Genomic DNA, 7,500 nt, shown 5'->3' with positions numbered 1-7,500 from the left:
TGCCGTCTGAGATATAAAAAAATATATATATATACATATATATATATATATATATATATATATATATATATATATATATATATATATATATATATATATATATATATATATATATATATATATATACACACATACACACACACACTATAGCTCATCTACATTTAGAAGAACAATCAAACATTTTCTATAATAAATATTTAAATTTTATATGAAATAAAATATTTAATGTATAAAATAAAAAATCTAAAATAAATAGGATACACATATGCAATATCAATATTAAACAATATAAAGATCTGTACACTATATGAAATGAAAATAATTCTATAAAATAATAAATAAAATATCTACATTACTAGGATAATGGAATACCTTTATTAAATAATCCAAATATATTTGTATTCTATAGGAAATAAAAAGTTCAATATATAAAAATTGAAAAAAATATATATTAATAATTAATAATAATAATAATAAAAACCTTATTTTGATTCTATATGAAATAAAAAATATTTAATATATAAAAAGTAAAAAACAAAAAAAAACTATATTACTAGGATATGCTTGTGGAATTTATTAAAATATTTTAAAATATTAATTTAAATATTTATAATAAATAAAATAAATATTTATAATAAATAAAATAAATATTTATAATAAATAAAATAAATATTTGTAATAAATAAAATAAATATTTGTAATAATATATATATATATATATATATTAGAATATCTACAAGAATAGAATATATCAAATGGTATATCTATAACAACAAATATTTACATATTATATAATTCCGAACTTGGACAGTTCACATAAATTTCCCTAATTTTGAAAAAAATTGCAGAAATTTGTTTTATCAAAACTTGAAACGTATGAGAAACGCACAAAATTATAATAAAAATAAATAAATAATAATAAAAAAAAAGGGTAAAAGCGATAAATTCTGGCGATTTCCTTTTTTTCACTTCTAGCTACTATTTTATCAACGGACGCCAAGGTGCCCACCTCAACACACCTGCCAGAGCTCGGCGTGGGAAACGTCGGGTGGATGGCAAGGGGGTTCCGTAAACGTTATTAATTATATAGCAATTTTCTCCCGGGGGGAGGGGGGAATCATAGCGCTCATGAAATTGGTGTTGGGATTCTTAAGGTTAAGGAATTGTCAAGTGTTGCTCTAAGGGGGTCACCATGTAGTGTTGGGGTCCCCCCGTGGCGAGGGATTGCCAGACGGAGAAGACAGAGGTGGTTCCATGAGCGTGGAGGAGTCACCATGCGGGTTGGGGGTCCCTGTGGCGAGGGATTGAGAGGCGGAGGAGGTTGTAGAGTCACCATGGGGGGTTGGGGGTCCCTATAGCGAGGGATTTTTAGGTGGACAGCACAGAGGTGGTTCCATGAGCGTGGAGGAGTCACCATGCGGGTTGGGGGTCCCTGTGGCGAGGGATTGAGAGGCGGAGGAGGTTGTAGAGTCACCATGGGGGGTTGGGGGTCCCTATAGCGAGGGATTTTTAGGTGGACAGCACAGAGGTGGTTCCATGAGCGTGGAGGAGTCACCATGCGGGTTGGGGGTCCCTGTGGCGAATGATTGAGAGGCGGAGGAGGTTGTGGAGTCACCATGCAGGTTGGGGGACACCATGGCAAAGGAATTGCAAGGTGGACAGCACAGAGGAGTCATCATGTGGCTTTGGGGTCCCCATGACGAGGGATTGGCAGGTGGACAGCACAGAGGTGGTTCCATGAGCGTTGTGGAGTCACCATGCGGGTTGGGGGTCCGTAGCGAGGGATCGAGAGGCAAAGGAGGTTGTAGAGTCACCAGGCAGGTTGGGGGACACCATGGCGAGGGATTGAGAGGTGGAGGAGGTTGTAGAGTCACCAGGCAGGATGGAGGTCCCCATGGCGAGGGATTGAGAGGTGGAGGAGGTTGTAGAGTCACCAGGCAGGTTGGGGGTCCCCATGGCGAGGGATTGAGAGGTGGAGGAGGTTGTAGAGTCACCATGCAGGTTGGGGGACACCATGGCGAGGGATTGAGAGGTGGAGGAGGTTGTAGAGTCACCATGCAGGTTGGGGGTCCCCATGGTGAGGGATTCGAGGCGGAGGAGGTTGTAGAGTCACCATGCAGGTTGGGGGTCCCCATGGTGAGGGATTCGAGGCGGAGGAGGTTGTAGAGTCACCATGCAGGTTGGGGGTCTCCATGGCGAGGGATTCAGAGGCGGAGGAGGTTGTAGAGTCACCATGCAGGTTGGGGGTCCCCATGGCGAGGGATTGGCAGGTGGACATACCGAGGTGGTTCCATGAGCGTTGTGGAGGCACCATGCGGGTTGGGGGTCCCCATGGCGAGGGATTCGAGGCGGAGGAGGTTGTAGAGTCACCATGTGGGTTGGGGGTCGCCATGGCGAGGAATTTGAGGCGGAGGAGGTTGTAGAGTCACCATGCAGGTTGGGGGGTCCCCATGGCGAGGGATTTGAGGCGGAGGAGGTTGTAGAGTCACCATGCAGGTTGGGGGTCCCCATGGTGAGGGATTGGCAGGTGGACATACCGAGGTGGTCCCATGAGCGTTGTGGAGGCATCATGCGGGTTGGGTGTCCCCATGGCTGGGGATGGCGCTTACCTGGGGCTCTGGGCGAGGCGGCGGTCTTCCCTGTCGTACGTTGGGGGGCTTGTCCGGGATCCCTCCCTTGTATGCGGTGGAGGTGGGTGTGCGCCTTGAACTGACTATTGTCAGCCGGTGCGGTCTACGCTTGGCGGCGGTTTCCACATCCTTGGGTTGCCATGGCGACCTCACACCATTTAATCCCCGGGGCGGGTGAGAGTCCTGAGGATGAAGGGAGGGCGGAGCGGCTCCAGATGTTCTCATGAAAAGCCTTTTCCCGGCTCGGGAGGAGGAAGGAGGGGGGGGGGAGATCCCACCTATTGTGAGAGAGGCGGCGTGTGGAAATGGGGATGACATCTGTCAGCGTCCCCCCCCACCTCCCCTCCCCTCCAATCCACACACAGAGCGCAGCGACCAACGCCGGGACCCCGGAACACCCTGCGTATTCCTTCTCCACCGCCTATGTAGGCGATACAATGAAACGCCGACCGCCAAACCCTTCCATGTCCATCCCGACCCCCCTATATATCCCCATATCATTCACCCCCAGCTATGATGTCATACTATGGGAAGGCGTGGCCTGCTTATTATGGACATAGGGAGACAAGGGGGGGAGAGCGATGTTCTGCAGATCTCTAGAGGGGTCAGTGATGGAAGAATCTGCAGAATATATCAATATGGGTCTGTGAAGAGGGGGAGGGGAGGGAGCGATGCTCTGCAGAGCTCTAGAAGGTTAGTGGTGGCATAATCTGCAGAATATATCAGGAGGGGGATGGGACGGAGTGATGTTCTGCAGATCTCTAGAGGGGTCAGTGATGAGATAATCTGCAGAATATATCAATATTTATCTGTCAGGAGAGGGAGGGGAGGGAGCGATGTTCTGCAGATCTCTAGAGGGGTCAGTGATGGGATAATCTGCAGAATATATCAATATGGATCTGTTGGGAGGGGAGGGAGCGATGTTCTGCAGATCTCTAGAGGGGTCAGTGATGAGATAATCTGCAGAATATATCAGGAGGGGGAGGGGAGGGAGCGATGCTCTGCAGAATATATGAATATGGATCTGTTGGGAAGGGGAGGGGAGGGAGCGATGTTCTGCAGATCTGTAGGGAGTTCCGTGATGAGATAATCTGCAGAATATATCAGGAGGGGGAGGGGAGGGAGCGATGCTCTGCAGAATATATCAATATGGATCTGTCAGGAGGGGGAGGGGAGGAAGCGATGTTCTGCAGATCTCTAGAGGGGTCAGTGATGGGATAATCTGCAGAATATATCAGGAGGGGGAGGGGAGGGAGCGATGATCTGCAGAATATATCAATATGGATCTGTCAGGAGGGGGAGGGAGCGATGTTCTGCAGATCACTAGAGAGGTCAGTGATGAGATAATCTGCAGAATATATCAGGAGGGGGGAGGGGAGGGAGCGATGTTCTGCAGAATATATCAGGAGGGGGAGGGGAGGGTGCGATGCTCTGCAGAATATATCAGGAGGGAGGAGGGGAGGGCGCGATGCTCTGCAGAATATATCAGGAGGGGGGAGGGAGCGATGCTCTGCAGAATATATCAATATGGATCTGTCAGGAGGGGGAGGGAAGGGAGCGATGCTCTGCAGAATATATCAATATGGATCTGTCAGGAGGGGGAGGGGAAGGGAGCGATGCTCTGCAGATCTCTAGAGAGGTCAGTGATGGGATAATCTGCAGAATATATCAGGAGGGGGAGGGGAGGGAGCGATGCTCTGCAGATCTCTAGAGAGGTCAGTGATGGAATAATCTGCAGAATATATCAGGAGGGGGAGGTGCGATGCTCTGCAGATCTCTAGAGAGGTCAGTGATGGAATAATCTGCAGAATATATCAGGAGGGGGAGGTGCGATGCTCTGCAGATCTCTAGAGAGGTCAGTGATGGGATAATCTGCAGAATATATCAGGAGGGGGAGGGGAGGGTGCGATGCTCTGCAGATCTCTAGGTAGGTCAGTGATAAGGAAGGTCACACACCTGCGGATTGGATGACGTCGGTGGGCGTTTCCTGTGTCGCTGTGGGCGGAGCTCCCCATAGATAGGATATCTGATAAGAAGTCGGATTTCTCGGACACTTTGTATCTTGTTTTGTTTCTGATGATTTTTTTGGGTGAATTTTCTGGGCCAATCAGTGAGCTGGGAGGGTTGGACAGGTGTGTCACCTGTGTCTGTAATCAGAGCTCAGTCCCCTCCTCCAATCACCTGAGGCTGTGAGAGGGGCTAATCTCTGACTCAGGTGAGAATGATGCGAGCCGAGGTTAACCCTTCGCCTGACAGAGGAGATATTCAGCCAATCACAGACACACAGGCAGGACCAATAGTGGGCGCTACTGAGGAGCAATGATGGGGCGCCATTCCTCAGTAGACCCCTCCCTAAACAGTAGATCCCTTCCAAAAACAATTAACCCCCCAGTAATAAAAGATCATCCACCAGCAACAATAGATTGCCACGCTACAATAGATCCCCTCTAGCAACAATAAATACCCCAGCAGCCAGCCTTATTATACTCCCCAGCAGTCAGCAACAGTAGATCCCTTCCAACAACAATTGACCCCCAGTAATAAAAGATCCTCCACCAGTAACAATAGATCCCCAGTAATAAAATATCCTCCACCAGCAACAATAGATCCCCTCCACCAACAACAGATCCCCCAGCAGTCAGCCTCAATAGATTTCCCCCAGCAGCCAGCAACAGTAGACCCCTCCCTAAATAGCAGATCCCTTCCGGCAACAATAGATCCCCCAGTAACAAAAGATCCTCCACCAGCAACAATAGAGTGCCACACAACAAAAGATCCCCTCCAGAAACAACAGATTCACCATTAATAAAACATCCTCCACTAGCAACAATAGATTGCCAAGCTACGATAGATCCCCCAGCAGCCAGCCTCATTAGGCTCCCCAGCATCCAGCAACACTAGACCCCTCTCTGAACAGCAGATCCCTTCCAGCAACAATAGATCCCCAATAATAAAAGATCCTCCACCAGCAACAATAGATTGCCACGCTAAAATAGATCCCATCCAGCAACAATAGATCCCCCAGTAACAAAAGATCCTCCACCAGCAACAATAGATTGCCATGCTACAATAGATCCCCTCCAGCAACAATAGACCCCTCATTAATAAAAGATCTTCCACCAGCAACAATAGATCCCCCAGTATATAGATCATTCAGTAATAAAATATCCTCCACCAGCAACAATAGATCCCCCAGTATAAAAAAAGATCCTCCACCAGCAACAATAGATTGCCACGCTACAATAGATCCCCCAGCAGTCAGTCTCAATAGACTCCCCAACAACCAGCAACCAGCAAGATCCCTCCCTTACACAGTAGATCCCGCCTACCAATGATGGGGCCCAATACCTCTCGCTGACACCAATGATGGGGCATTGTTTACTCCCAACTGACCCCGGGACATTTTCTATTCCCATTGGGCACAGTCCGCCCCCCCCCCCCTTAAGTCTGAGGGACCATAACCCCCCCCCCCCCCCCCATGGAAGAGGGACTGCAACTCCCAGCAGGCTCTGCGGCAGGAAATGCTGGGAAGTGTAGTCCTTCTCCCTAGAAGGCTCATCCATCTGTAAGGTGTTTTTGGTAAATAAAGGATTGTCAATAAAGTTCACCTCAGAAATTGATAAAAAAAAAAAATAATTCTGAATGAGAGGAAGTGAAGAGGCTACAAAGTATCCGCCGGTAAAAAGTGTAAAGAGCGCGTTGGCGCCACCTGGTGGAATGTCTCTGTAACTGCGCCCTGCTCCACCTGACCCCACACAGGTCACCAATTACAGAGGATCTAAACCACTCCCCCCCCTTTTTATTTTAGTGTTGGAAGGGTTAGACCCCCCCCCCCCGTCAGGTTTTTATTGTTGTCCCCCCCCAGTGGGCAGATCCCCCCCCCCTCTATTTGTCCCGGTGTCACGTGATAGGAAACCCAAACTGTTTCAGTTGTCACCAGAACAGGAAGTGAGGACAAACCTTCCGACGGGGACACCCAGGGAGCTTCCTGTTGTGTCACAACACAGACAGAGCGGTGGTGAGGGGGGGGGACTTTTATTTTTGGGGAATATTTCAGCCCGGACACGTTTGTTCTCGTTTTGGTCCTTAATATTATATGAATGTGTAGTATGTAAAGTGCTGCGCTATATTATAATAACAATATAATAAATAATACATTATTATAAGTAAAATAAATATACCAATAAATTATAAATATACATACAATAATAATAATAATAAAAGAAAAATCACAATGATAATTCTAAATATAATAATAATAATAATAATAATAATGACGATAATAATAATAAGTATAATAGAAAATTATGAGGATGATACTAATAATTTTTATAATTTGTTATCATCATCATCATCATTTTCTATTCTATTATTATCATCATCATTATTATTTTATTTTTGTTTTTATTATTATAATAATAATTATACATACAATAACAAAAAATAAATAATCACAATGATAATTATAAATCTAATAATAATAATAATATAAATAAATAATGACGATAATAATCATAACTATAATAGAAAATGATGAGGATGATACTAATAATTTTAATAATTTGTTATCATCATCATCATCATCATTTTCTATTCTATTTTTATTATCATTATCATTATTATTTGATTTTTGTTTTTATTATTATTTTAATTATCGTTGTGATTATTTATTTTTTATTATTGTATGTATAATTATTATTTGTTATATTTATATATATATAATAATAATAATAATTTATTATTATTATTATTATTATTATTGATAATTATAATTATAAATAGTAAAATAAATAATAGAATTCTTATTCTCCTTCCTAATATTATTATTCATTATACTATTGTAAATAGTAAAATAAATTATAAATTATTA

The 7,500-nt window shown here is 44.2% G+C and overlaps 1 protein-coding gene across 4 annotated transcripts in view; it reads right to left on the bottom strand.

Moving 5' to 3' along the window:
* Window positions 1-7,500, bottom strand: part of SEMA4A (semaphorin 4A) — a 106,451-nt gene that overhangs the window by 90,878 nt on the left and 8,073 nt on the right. For 2 of the 4 annotated variants that reach the window (XM_040332958.1, XM_040332962.1), the window contains exon 1: window positions 2,610-2,897. The exons of the other annotated variants lie outside the window; for them this stretch is intronic. The gene's annotated coding sequence lies outside the window, so the exon portion shown is untranslated. Of the gene's footprint in view, window positions 1-2,609; window positions 2,898-7,500 lie in introns of those variants that run through there. 4 annotated transcript variants of the gene reach the window in all.

Source organism: Rana temporaria, chromosome 13 (genome assembly GCF_905171775.1).
Source record: "Rana temporaria chromosome 13, aRanTem1.1, whole genome shotgun sequence".
NCBI lineage: Eukaryota > Metazoa > Chordata > Amphibia > Anura > Ranidae > Rana > Rana temporaria.
Note: the sequence above shows the minus strand (reverse complement) of the source record. Positions and strands in the feature narration are given on the sequence as shown.